The sequence below is a fragment of the Lepidochelys kempii genome, chromosome 1, assembly GCF_965140265.1.
Source record: "Lepidochelys kempii isolate rLepKem1 chromosome 1, rLepKem1.hap2, whole genome shotgun sequence".
Taxonomy (NCBI): Eukaryota; Metazoa; Chordata; order Testudines; family Cheloniidae; genus Lepidochelys; species Lepidochelys kempii.
In genome coordinates, this window is record NC_133256.1 from 208491406 (window position 1) to 208505183 (window position 13778).

Consider the following 13778-nt stretch of genomic DNA (forward strand, 5'->3'; position numbering starts at 1 on the left):
CGGTACAAGCGTACAGGAAGCCAACACAATGGAAGCCCTGTTTTCATATGAAGTCCACACCAAGGAATACCCTGGGGGTCATCCTGACTCTGGGGACAAAACATGCATTTTGAGGGATACAAAGAGAAAGCCAAAAGACAGCTCTTTATCCTGGTTCTGAAGCACTGCAAAGGACATTCAGGCAAGATAAGATGCCTTTTAGGCAGATGGTTATGCTGTTTAAGTTTAGTCGCTAGAAAGTACGTACAGATTTTTTTATACGTAACCTTCCTCTTTCCATTATCTCTTAATCCTTGACAATAAATTTGATTTTTTTCACAATAAATATCTCAGTGCTGTGATGTGATATATGGGAACTGATCCTCAGATGACTCGAACAAACTGGTATTGTGATAAATGAAAGGGGGGAAGGTAGCTCCCTTTTATGGACACTCAGCCAGCCAGTAGCAGTTCTCTAATTGCTCTACCTGTAAAGGGTTAAAAAGTCTCACTGCTCTGCATAGGTAAAAGGAAGTGAGTGGGCACCTGGCCAAAAGAGCCAATGGGAAGGCTAGAACTTTTCAAAATTGAAACAAGACTCCCCTTTTGTCTGTCAGTTGTTGTTCTTGGGGAAAGGCAGACAGGGAACAGTTATGCTATGAGACGCTTGGACCAGGTATGAAAAATCATCCATATCATACCTCGAAACTAATCATCTAAACCCGCAGATATGTAAGTAGATCAGGAAATGTCTAGGAAGATGCAATTAGATTTCTCTCTTATTCCTTTATGGCTTGTGGATTCCTCTGTGCTAACCCCAGGTGCTTTTATTTTGCTTGTAACGTTTAAGCTGGACCTCAAAAGAGCTATTCTTGATGCTTAATCCTTGTAGTTGTTTGTTTTTTTAAATCTAGCAAAAGCCTAAGTTCCCAGATGTATTTTCTTCTTTAAAAAAAAAGAAAAAATGTTTACCTTTTTTAAGAACAGAATTGGATTTGTGTGTCTTAAGAGGTTTGTGCACATGTTGTTTAATTAGCTGGTGGAAACAACCGACTTCCCTTTCTCCTCCCCCCCCTCCCCTTCCGCTCTTCCCCAGAGGAGGGATGAAAGGGTTTGAGGGTACCCCACAGGAAGGAATTCCCAAGTGCATCTTCCTGGGTTCTCAAAGGGGTTTTGCACGTGGGTGATGGAAGCATCTACCAATCCAAGGTCAGAGAAAAGCTGTAACCTTGGAAGTTTAATACAAGCCTGGAGTGGCAAGTATTAATTTTTAGAATCCTTGTGGGCCCCCACCTTCTGCACTCGAGTGCCAGAGTGGGGAATCAGCCTTGACATGGTGTGTACACTGTCCCCTGGGGAAAGCAAACCTGTATTCCTGTAAGTAGCCAGAGACAGGGGCTGGATATCACAGGGGAATGCTTCAAAGGAGCTCAGGGACTGAGATGCACGCATTGTTAGCCTGCAAAGCAATGAGGGCTAGCGTTGCCCTGAGGAGATTGTTTGGGTGGCTACTAGGCTGGTGTTCTCAGGGAGCTGACACCGAGTTAAGCACCAGCATCTCTCTCTCTCTCTCTGGATGCAGTGAGGTAACAAGGTGACTCTCAGTCCTGGACACCCCAAGTCACACATACCAGCACTGAAGAAGAGCAGCTCCGTGTAGCTCGAAACAGAAGTTGATCCAATAAAACATATTAGTGCACCCACCTTGTCTCTAATAGATTCTAGTAAATTCAAACCTCAAATTCTATTTTTTTTTTTTAAATCAGTTTTTACCACCCTGGAGCAAAGTAAAGTTGCACAGGCCATATTAATTCTGGCGTTTCCTAACTTTACAAGATCAAGCACTCCAACCGTAATATTCTTTAATTGTGTGTAATTTCTAGACAGTTTAGAAGGATTTTCTTTTTTCTAGTGTGTGGCACCATACTGACTCCTCCACATGTCAACCTAGGTCCTATAGAGCCATAGCACAGAGCATAGCCACTCAAGCTAAAGGAGTGACTCTAATAGCATTAACATTAGTAGGCCAGCCACAAGAGGCAGAGGAAAACACTTTGCCACTGGCTTATACATCTGTTTTCTACACAGTGGAATCTTGGGGATCAGGATACCTGGCTCTGGAAGGGAGTTTGCTCTTGCAGTTAGACCACACAGATTTGGTGCACTTACTCTGAAAGGCAGTGTGACTAAATTAATCACACTTAATCAATCCCACACGTCATTTGGAACCAGAAGTACACACCCAGGCAGCAGCAAAGACCAAAAGAAGCAAATACAGCACAGTACACTATTAGACATACACTACTACAGAAATAAAGAAAAAGTTTAAAAAAAAAGATTTCACAAGATAAAGGAAACTGTTTCATTTAAATTAAGATGGTTAAAAGCAGCATTTTTCTTCTGCATAGTAAAGTTTCAAAGTTGTATTAAGTCAATGTTCAGTTGTAAACTTTTGAAAGAACCACCATATCGTTTTGTTCAGAGTTATGAACAACCTCCATTCCCCAGGTGCTCATATTGGATGCTCTTCTAAAAGGTACACACTAGGAATTATGTTGGGGAGGTTCTATGGGCTGTATCATACGGGAGGGAGGGGGTCAAACTAGATGATCTGACCTCAATCTGTGAAAAGCCTTTGGAAGTAGGATGTACAAATACAGGTATTCTTGAATGCTGGTGTGACTGCCAGATGAACGGGAGGTTTAGGTTTGATATTAGGAAAAACTTTTTCACTAGGAGGGTGGTGAAGCACTGGAATGGGTTACTAGGGAGGTGGTGGAATCTCCATCCTTAGAGGTTTTTAAGGTCAGGCTTGACAAAGCCCTGGCTGGGATAATTTAGTTGAGGATTGGCCGGTGTTGGACTAGATGACCTCCTGAATCCCTTCCAACCCTGATATTCTATGATTATATTCTATGATTCTATGAACTTTCACATTACTCAAAAAAATTCCAGGCTGTTCAAGATATAACAAATTATCTAGAATTAACAGCATGGCGGACTGATAAGGATTAAAGTCTTCACAAAACACCCATTCAGAAAATTTTTACCATTTCAAAAGTTCAAAGTATAAATCTTCTATGTAAGGAGGATTAAGTTGCACTTCCAGGGAATAACTGCTGTCCAAGCTGCTTTAACAAGTCAACATCCATGCTGACAGGCTCAATGATTTCAGATCTAGATGGAAGACTTCTCCTTGATCTTGGATAGTAGATCAGGAAGGACATTTAACAGAGATTCCAATGCTAGAGCCAAAACTTAAAATTGACATGCCCAAGTTGGCATAAATCAGTAAGACTGGAGCTCTGTTGGTCTAGTCTTACTGAGGATCCCGGGAATAAGAGCCACTAGAGGAAAAGCACATTGACTGACCCCACGCCAGAGAAGTGCCATCCACCAGAATCCAGATCCCTGCTTCCTCTGGAACACAATTTCAGATACTCTGAGACAGATACAGCAATTTCCTGCAATATCCTATAAAAACCACACTGAATTAAGTTTAAGCATCTTAGTTCATTGTATTTAAAATGCAAAAGTTTGTGTATTATTACAGAATTGTACATAACGTCTCTAAAGAGGAGACCTCACTAATGTAAACCTTGGGAAGTGTGAAGAGCTACAAAAGACTATTTGAAACAACGTGCTAGACAAAGTTAAGTGGGATTCCTAGGAAACACCTGGGAGGTGGGGAAGGCAACTTCTCACCTCTGGACCCATCCTTTTGAAGCTGCATCCTGAGGGGAAAGCTTGTCTGCTGATCACCTACAGACCAGAGGCCCAAACTGGATAAAAGAGTGACCCTCAGATTCAGCGGGTGCTTGTTCTGAGCCAAAGTGGTAATGAACTTGTAACCATAGGAAAACCCCTTTGGTTTGAAGTACTGTTCACCAGCCAGAGCCCTTGTTGGAGTCAAAGGGTGGTCTCTGGTAAGCTTATAAACAAGCATGTAGGTTTTGTTTTGTTTTGTTTAATTGTTTTCTCTGTAATAATTTTACCTTAAGAATAAATGTACTTGCTTAGAAGGAGCTGTGTAATATCTATGGCAAATTGATTACCTTTCAAATGCTTTGAAAAGCTAAGCACAGATGTAGACCTGGAGAGGCAGTCTGTCTATGCTGGGGAATTCACTGTGTAGGCAGGGAGCCATGCAGCCTGAATTCACTGTGTAGGCAGGGAGCCATGCAGCCTGGAAATACTCTGGTTGGGAAGGAGAGAGACATATCTTTGCTCAAAAGAGGTGAAGGCTGGGGAGATGGAACCCTAAGAGTGGGTGCCCTTGCTAGATCACAGAAAGGGAACAGAGGTGCACAGTTGCCTAGAACTGACACACTGCATTCTTGTTTGTGATAAAAAGGTAAGCGTTCCTCACACCTCTTGCAGAAGGGATAAATCACAAACCTTGTCGAGACAAGATGTAATACTAGAGTAACCTAATTTGATCTCATTAACACACCTTCTGATACTTGGCAAGATAAAACAATTGCACTTTTGAATGTGCTAAGAGGGTAGAGTTAAAACTTGGGCTCTCCCTTATAAGATGTTTGTGAGATCAAGTTATCTAGCTCCATCTAACATCACACTTTTAAATTAAGGCTATTGATTAATCGCAGGGAACTCAGGTGATTAATTTTTTTTTGAGTTAATCACAATTAATCACAGTTTTAATAGCACTGTTAAACAATAGAATACCAATTTAAATGTATTAAATATTTTTGGATGTTTTTCCACATTTTCAAATATATTGATTTTAATTTAACACAGAATACAAAGGTTTCAGAGTAGCAGCCGTGTTAGTCTATATTCGCAAAAAAAAAAAAAAAAAAAAGAAGTACTTGTGGCACCTTAGAGACGAACCAATTTATTTGAGCATAAGCTTTCATGAGCTACAGCTCACTTCATCGGATGCATTCAGTGGAAAATACAGTGGGGAGATTTATACACATAGAGAACGTGAAACAATGGGTGTTACCCATTCGGAAGAAGGAGGATCCTGGGAACTACAGGCCAGTCAGCCTCACCTCAGTCCCCGGAAAAATCATGGAGCAGGTCCTCAAAGAATCAATCCTGAAGCACTTGCATTAGAGGAAAGTGATCAGGAACAGCCAGCATGGATTCACCAAGGGAAGGTCATGCCTGACTAATCTAATCGCCTTCTATGATGAGATTACTGGTTCTGTGGATGAATGGAAAGCAGTGGATGTATTGTTTCTTGACTTTAGCAAAGCTTTTGACACGGTCTCCCACAGTATTCTTGTCAGCAAGTTAAGGAAGTACGGGCTGGATGAATGCACTATAAGGTGGGTAGAAAGCTGGCTAGATTGTCGGGCTCAACGGGTAGTGATCAATGGCTCCATGTCTAGTTGGCAGCTGGTGTCAAGTGGAGTGCCCCAGGGGTCGGTCCTGGGGCCGGTTTTGTTCAATATCTTCATAAATGATCTGGAGGATGGTGTAGATTGCACTCTCAGCAAATTTGCGGATGATACTAAACTGGGAGGAGTGGTAGATACGCTGGAGGGCAGGGATAGGATACAGAGGGACCTAGACAAATTGGAGGATTGGGCCAAAAGAAATCTGATGAGGTTCAATAAGGATAAGTGCAGGGTCCTGCACTTAGGACGGAAGAATCCAATGCACCGCTACAGACTAGGGGCCGAATGGCTAGGCAGCAGTTCTGCGGAAAAGGACCTAGGGGTGACAGTGGACGAGAAGCTGGATATGAGTCAGCAGTGTGCCCTTGTTGCCAAGAAGGCCAATGGCATTTTGGGATGTATAAGTAGGGGCATAGCGAGCAGATCGAGGGACGTGATCGTTCCCCTCTATTCGACATTGGTGAGGCCTCATCTGGAGTACTGTGTCCAGTTTTGGGCCCCACACTACAAGAAGGATGTGGATAAATTGGAGAGAGTCCAGCGAAGGGCAACAAAAATGATTAGGGGTCTAGAACACATGACTTATGAGGAGAGGCTGAGGGAGCTGGGATTGTTTAGTCTGCAGAAAAGAATGAGGGGTGATTTGATAGCTGCTTTCAACTAGCTGAAAGGGGGTTCCAAAGAGGATGGCTCTAGACTGTTCTCAATGGTAGCAGATGATAGAACGAGGAGTAATGGTCTCAAGTTGCAGTGGGGGAGGTTTAGATTGGATATTAGGAAAAACTTTTTCACTAAGAGGGTGGTGAAACACTGGAATGCGTAACCTAGGGAGGTGGTAGAATCTCCTTCCTTAAAGGTTTTTAAGGTCAGGCTTGACAAAGCCCTGGCTGGGATGATTTAACTGGGAATTGGTCCTGCTTCGAGCAGGGGGTTGGACTAGATGACCTTCTGGGGTCCCTTCCAACCCTGATATTCTATGATTCTATGATATGATACCATACACACTGTAACCAGAGTGATCACTTAAGGTGAGCTATTACCAGCAGGAGAGTGGGGGTGGGGCGGGACCTTTTGTAGTGATAATCAAGGTGGGCCATTTCCAGCAGTTGACAAGAACCTCTGAGGAACGGTGGGGGTGGGGGAATAAACACTTTGTGTAATGAAACCAATAGCAGGCATAGCATTTTCACAGAAGTGTGATTATTTTTAAATTGAGTGAAAGCTGCTTTTTGGAGTAATTATCTTTACCTCTGTAATTGAGTGACCAAAGATATTGAAGTGTTCTCCGACTGGTTTATGAACGTTATAATTCTTGACATCTGATTTATGTTCATTTATTCTTTTACGTAGAGACCGTCCAGTTTGACCAATGTACATGGCAGAGGGACATTGCTGGCACATGATGGCATATATCACATTGGTAGATGTGCAGGTGAATGAGCCTCTGATAGTGTGGCTGATGTGATTAGGCCCTATGATGGTGCCCCTGAATAGATATGTGGACACAGTTGGCAACGGGCTTTGTTGCAAGGATAGGTTCCTGGGTTAGTGGTTCTGTTGTGTGGTGTGTGGTGCCTGGTGAGTATTTGCTTCAGGTTGGGGGGCTCTCTGTAAGCAAGCACTGGCCTGTCTCCCAAGATCTGTGAGAGTGATGGGTCGTCCTTCAGGATAGGTTGTAGATCCTTGATGACGCGTTGGAGAGGTTTTAGTTGGGGGCTGAAGGTGATAGCTAGTGGCGTTCTGTTATTTTCTTTGTTGGGCATCTCCTGTAGTAGGTGACTTCTGGGTACTCTTCTGGCTCTGTCAATCTGTTTCTTCACTTCAGTAGGTGGGTATTGTAGTTGTAAGAATGCTTGATAGAGATCTTGTAGGTGTTTGTCTCTGTCTGAGTGACTGGAGCAAATGCAGTTGTACCTTAGAACTTGGCTGTAAACAATGGATCGTATGGTATGGTCTGGATGAAAGCTGGAGGCATGTAGGTAAGTATAGCGGTCAGTAGGTTTCCGGTATAGGGTGTGTTTATGTGACCATTGCTTATTAGCACTGTAGTGTCCAGCAATCTCTTGTGTGGACTGGTCCAGGCTGAGGTTGATGGTGGGATGGAAACTGTTGAAACCATGGTGGAATTCCTTAAGGACTTCTTTTCCATGGGTCCAGATGATGAAGATGTCATCAATGTAGCGCAAGTAGAGTAGCGGCATTAGGGGACGAAAGCTGAGGAAGCGTTGTTCTAAGTCAGCCATAAAAATGTTGGCACACTGTGAGGCCATGCGGGTACCCAAAGCAGTGCCGCTGATTTGAAGGTATACATTGTCCCCAAATGTGTAATAGTTATGGGTGAGGACAAAGTCACAAAGTTCAGCCACCAGGTTAGCCGTGACATTATTGGGGATACTGTTCCTGACGGCTTGTAGTCCATCTTTGTGTGGAATGTTGGTGTAAAGGGCTTCTACATCCATAGTGGCCACGATGGTGTTTTCAGGAAGATCACTGACGGATTGTAGTTTCTTCAGGAAGTCAGTGGTGTCTCAAAGATAGCTGGCAGTGCTGGTAGCGTAGGGCCTGCGGAGGGAGTCTACATAGCCAGACAATCCTGCTGTCAGGGTGCCAATGCCTGAGATGATGGGGGGCCCAGGATTTCCAGGTTTATGGATCTTGGGTAGCAGATAGAATACCCCAAGTCGGAGTTCCAGGGGTGCATCTGTGCAGATTTGTTCTTGTGCTTTTTCAGGGAGTTTCTCGAGCAAATTCTGTAGTTTCTTTTGGTAAACCGTAGTGGGATCAGAGGGTAATGGCTTGTAGAAAGTGGTGTTGGAGAGCTGCCTAGCAGCCTCTTGTTCATATTCCAACCTATTCATGATGACAACAGCACCTCCTTTGTCAGCCTTTTTGATTATGATGTAAGAGTTGTTTCTGAGGCTGTGGATGGCATTGTGTTCTGCACGGCTGAGGTTATGGGGCAAGTGACCCTGCTTTTCCACAACTTCAGCCTGTGCACTCTATGTAGAAGTCCAATCTGTTGTTTCGCCCTTCAGGAAGAGTCCACCCAGAATCCTCCTTTTTCTAGTCTTGGTAGGAAGGTCTCTGTGGGTTAGTATGTTGTTCAGAGGTGTGCTGGAAATATTCCTTGAGTCAGAGATGTTGAAAATAGGATTCTAGGTCACCACAGAACTGTATCATGTTCATGGGGGTGGAGGGGCAGAAGGAGAGGCCCCGAGATAGGACAGATTCTTCTGCTGGCCTAAGAGTATAGCTGGACAGATTAACAATATTGTTGGGTGGGTTACGGGAACCATTGTTGTGGCCCCTTGTGGCATTTAGTAGTTTAGATAGTTTAGTCTCTCCAACGACAGACTGCTGAATTGGAATGAATTTGCAAACTGGATACAATTAACTTAGGCTTGAATAGAGACTGGGAGTGGATGGGTCATTACACAAAGTAAAACTATTTCCCCATGTTTATTCCCCCCCCCCCCCCCCACCGTTCCTCAGACGTTCTTATCAACTGCTGGAAATAGCCCACCTTGATTATTACTACAAAAGTTTTCCCCCTCACCTCCACTTTCCTGCTGGTAATAGCTCACCTTAAGTGATCACTCTCGTTACAGTGTATATGGTAACACCCATTGTTTCATATTCTCTATGTATATGAATCTCCCCAGTGTATTTTCCACTGAATGCATCCGATGAAGTGAGCTGTAGCTCACAAAAGCTTATGCTCAAATAAATTTGTTAGTCTCTAAGGTGCCACAAGTCCTCCTTTTCTTTTTACAGAACACAAAGTGTACAGTACTCACTTTACATTAGTTTATTACAAATATTTGCACTGTGAAAATGACAAGAAATAGTATTTTTCAATTCACCTCATACAAGTACTGTAGTGCAATATCTTTATCATGAAAGGTTTCAGAGGAACAGCCGTGTTAGTCTGTATTCGCAAAAAGAAAAGGAGTACTTGTGGCACCTTAGAGACTAACCAATTTATTTGAGCATGAGCTTTCGTGAGCTACAGCTCACTTCATCAGATGTTTACCGTGGAAACTGCAGCAGACTTTATATACACACAGAAATCATGAAACAATACCTCCTCCCACCCCACTGTCCTGCTGGTAATAGCTTATCTAAAGTGATCAACAGGTGGGCCATTTCCAGCACAAATCCAGGTTTTCTCACCCTCCACCCCCCCACACAAATTCACTCTCCTGCTGGTGCTAGCCCATCCAAAGTGACAACTCTTTACATAATCAAGTCGGGCTATTTCCTGCATAGATCAAGGTTTTCTCACATCCCCCCCACCCCCATACACACACAAACTCACTCTCCTGCTGGTCAGGAGAGTGAGTTTGTGTGTGTATGGGGGTGGGGGGGATGTGAGAAAACCTTGATCTATGCAGGAAATAGCCCGACTTGATTATGTAAAGAGTTGTCACTTTGGATGGGCTAGCACCAGCAGGAGAGTGAATTTGTGTGGGGGGGTGGAGGGTGAGAAAACCTGGATTTGTGCTGGAAATGGCCCAACCTGATGATCACTTTAGATAAGCTATTACCAGCAGGACAGTGGGGTGGGAGGAGGTATTGTTTCATGATTTCTGTGTGTATATAAAGTCTGCTGCAGTTTCCACGGTAAACATCTGATGAAGTGAGCTGTAGCTCACGAAAGCTCATGCTCAAATAAATTGGTTAGTCTCTAAGGTGCCACAAGTACTCCTTTTCTTTTATCATGAAAGAGCAACTTACAAATGTAGATTTTTTTTGTTAAATAACTGCACTGCAAAACAAAACTATGTAAAACTTTGGAGCCTACAATTCTACTCAGACCTAAGACAAACAAGTTTGTTTACATTTATAGGAGATCATGCTGCCTGCTTCTTGTTTACAATGTCACCTGAAAGCGAAAACAGGAATCTCATGGCACTTTTGTAGCTGGCATTGCAAGGTATTTACGTGCCAGATATGCTAAACATTCATATGCCCCTTCATGCTTTGACCACCATTCCAGAGGGCATGCTTCCATGCTGATGATGCTCATTAAAAATTAAATTTATGACTGGACTCCTTGGGGGAGAATTGTAGTCTTCTGCTCTGTTTTACCTGCATTCTGCCACATATTTCATCTTATACTAGTCTTGGATGATGACCCACCCATGTGGTTTGTTTTAAGAACACTTTCACTGCAGATTTGACAAAATGCAAAGGCGGCACCAATGTGAGATTTCTCAAGATAGATACAGCACTCAACCCAAGGTTTAAGAATCTGAAGTGCCTTCCAAAATCTGATCAGGATGGGGTGTGGAAGAATGCTTTCAGAAGTCTTAAAAAATCAACACTCCAATGCAGAAACTACAGAATCCGAACCACCAAACAAACAAAAAACAACCTTCTGCTGGTGGCATATGACTCAGATGATGAAAATGAACATGCGTCGGTCGGGATTGCTCTGGATTGTTATCGAGCAGAACCCTTCATCAGCATGGGTGCACACCCTCTGGAATGGTGGTCGAAGCATGAAGGGGCATATGAACCTTTAGCGCATCTGGCAGGTAAATATCTTGCGACACCAGCTACAACAGTGCCATGCGAATGCCTGTTCTTACTTTCAGGTAACACTGTAAACAAGAAGCAGGCACCATTATCTCCCGTAAATGTAAACAAACTTGTTTGTCTTAGTTCTGAGTGGAATTGTAGGCTCCACAGTTTTACATTGTTTTGTTTTTGAATGCAGGGGGTTTTTGTACATAGTATTTTTCTGTAGAATTCTCTTGTTTTTTAAAGTGCAAATATTTGTAATAAAAAATAAAAATAAAGTGAGCACTGAACACTTTGGATTCTGTTTGTAATTGAAATCAATATATTTGAAAATGTAGAAAAACATCCAAAATATTTAATAAATTTCAATTGGTATTCTATTGTTTAACTGAGATTAATTCCGTGATTAATTTTTTTAATCGCTTGACAGCCCTATTTGAAATACTAACCTAGGCAAGGCCACAGAGTTTCTGAGGGACTATTCAGGCTGTGCATTGTATTTTTCAGAAGGAAATGAGTGACAAATTTGCACTTTCATTCCCTTTGATACCATTGGGCTCAAACATAAGGCTGTGAGTACAAATGTACAGCCACAAATGACAATGCTAGCTCGAAAATTGAGGGAATTGTCTAAAGTATGAATTCATACAGGCAATCATCTCAAGGAACTACGGTTAAGAGAGTTAAGACAGTTAAACATTTTATTCAATATGAGGTACACACCTGTAGTCTTTATCAGTAAAGAGTTTCCAGGTTTGTGCTTACAGTTTGAGTACCTATATCTATTACTATCCTCCATCTACACCATACTGTACACCTGCAAAGCTTGATAAACTACTGAGTAGCCTTATCTGTGAAACAGGACTTGTCTATGTGATTTAGTTTACAGCAAGCCAGGCTGTAAATCTACAGTGCACTAGCCTGCCGTGCACTAAATCACCAACCATATAGACCAGAGGACCCATTCAGTTGAAAGAAAATTCCAAGGGACGCACCTCAAAAAGAGTTATACTTTTAACGTGTCCTTATACTGGAGAATAAATGCTACTCATAATGATACAGCCCAGTTATACCTGTGTATCTGGACATCATAGAGAACAACAGATTTCTTCACTAAATGGTCACTGAACCAACAAAAAGTCATTCAATTTTAGACTTGGTTTTGTTAAGTAGTGAGGATATTATATAGGAGCTGGTCATAGGAAATAACCTTGGATTGAGTGATCACAAACTGGTTCAGTTTAAATTAAGTGGAATGAATCTAAACAAGGTTGGCTACTAGGATTTTTGGTTTCAAAAGGGTAATTAAGGGAATTAATTCAAGAAGTCAATGGGACCGAAGTGCTCAAGGACTAGCACTCAGAACACTTGGAATTTCTTTAAGTCAAAAGGTACAAAATCTATCTGGGAATTTACAAACCCATGTAAGGGAATACACTTGTAAGAAAGAGCTCCACACCTAACTTGAATTACCACCGCAAAAAGAATATTAGGAATAAACACAGAACATACAGGGAAAGGAAAAAGGGAGCAATCAAAGACAACTATATGCCTTGGAGGTCAGAAAAACGTAGGAATAAATTTAGAATTGTTAAAACAAGCTGAGCTAGACCTTGCAAAGGAAATTAACAGTAAGAGGTTTGTAGTAGGGATGTAAACAGGGTTTATAAATAGTAACTGTGTAACCTATTAAAATTCTATCCATTAAATGGTTAACCATTAAGGAGTTCACATAAACAGGGAACTACGGGTGCGGGGGGTGCTGCACATTTTACGTAGGGTTCTGCTGCCCTATGCGGCAGCGGAGTTTAATCGTTAACCGAAACTAATAAGACCGATGCTTATTGGTTAACCGGTTAAACTTTTATCTCTCTAGTTTGTAGTTATACAATAAAAAGAGGAAATGAAGGATGAGGAAGGGCCACTATGCAGTATGGCTGGGGTAGAGATAAAAGATAATCTAAGTATTGCCCTAAAACTAAATGAATACTTTGCCTCAATTTTCAATAAAAGTGAAAGTACAGAACACAGACATGAAGGCAGGATGGCTGATGGAACTGCGTAGAGAAGCAAAGATTACCACATGGCAGGCGAAAGACTTAGATCTTAATTTGCTCAAATTGGGAGGGTGAATAATTTCCATCCCTGAATACTGAAAGAACTGGCAGATGAGATCGCTGGTCCAATACCCAGGATTTTTAATAAATCTATCAATTTAGGATCAGTACTTTATGAGCAGAGAATAGCCAGCCTATATTTCAGAAAGGGGAAAAAAGTTATCCAGGCAACTACAGACCTCTTAGCCTGACCTTAATAGTATGTACGGTTTCAGAATAAATTCTGAAGGAAAGGATTACTAAATGCATCGCAGTATATGGAAAATGGGCTGTAATGCAACATGGAATTACCGAAGGTAGCACATGGCAGACTACTACCCCAGTATCTTACTTTGAGAAGATTATTGATGTTTTAGATAAGGGAAATGTAGTAGATCTAATATAGTTGGACTTTAAGAAAGTATTTGATGTGGTGTCATATGGGAAATAAATTAAATTAAAAGGTGCGCAAGAGCCCAATAAGAAACTTGTAAAAGGGCAAAAGACAGCAGGTTGTGCTGACAAGCAAACTATCAAGGCTGGAGAGAGATTATTAGTGGAGTTCTGCAAGAATTAGTTTTGGGAGCAAACTCATTTAATATTTTTATTAATGTTGCTGGAACAAAAAGTAGGAGTGTCCTAATGAACTCTGCCGATAACACCAAATGAAGGCAGTGTCAATACAGTGGGGAATTGGAATATTATACAAGAATCGGATGACCCTGAGGTCTGAAGTAATCGAATTGGGATGAAATTCAATAGTGCAAAGTGTACAGCCACTCACTTAGGAACTAACAATAAGAATTTC

The 13778-nt window shown here is 42.0% G+C and overlaps 1 protein-coding gene across 9 annotated transcripts in view; it reads right to left on the reverse strand.

Moving 5' to 3' along the window:
* Positions 1-13778, reverse strand: part of MIX23 (mitochondrial matrix import factor 23) — a 62834-nt gene that overhangs the window by 32046 nt on the left and 17010 nt on the right. The window lies entirely within an intron of this gene.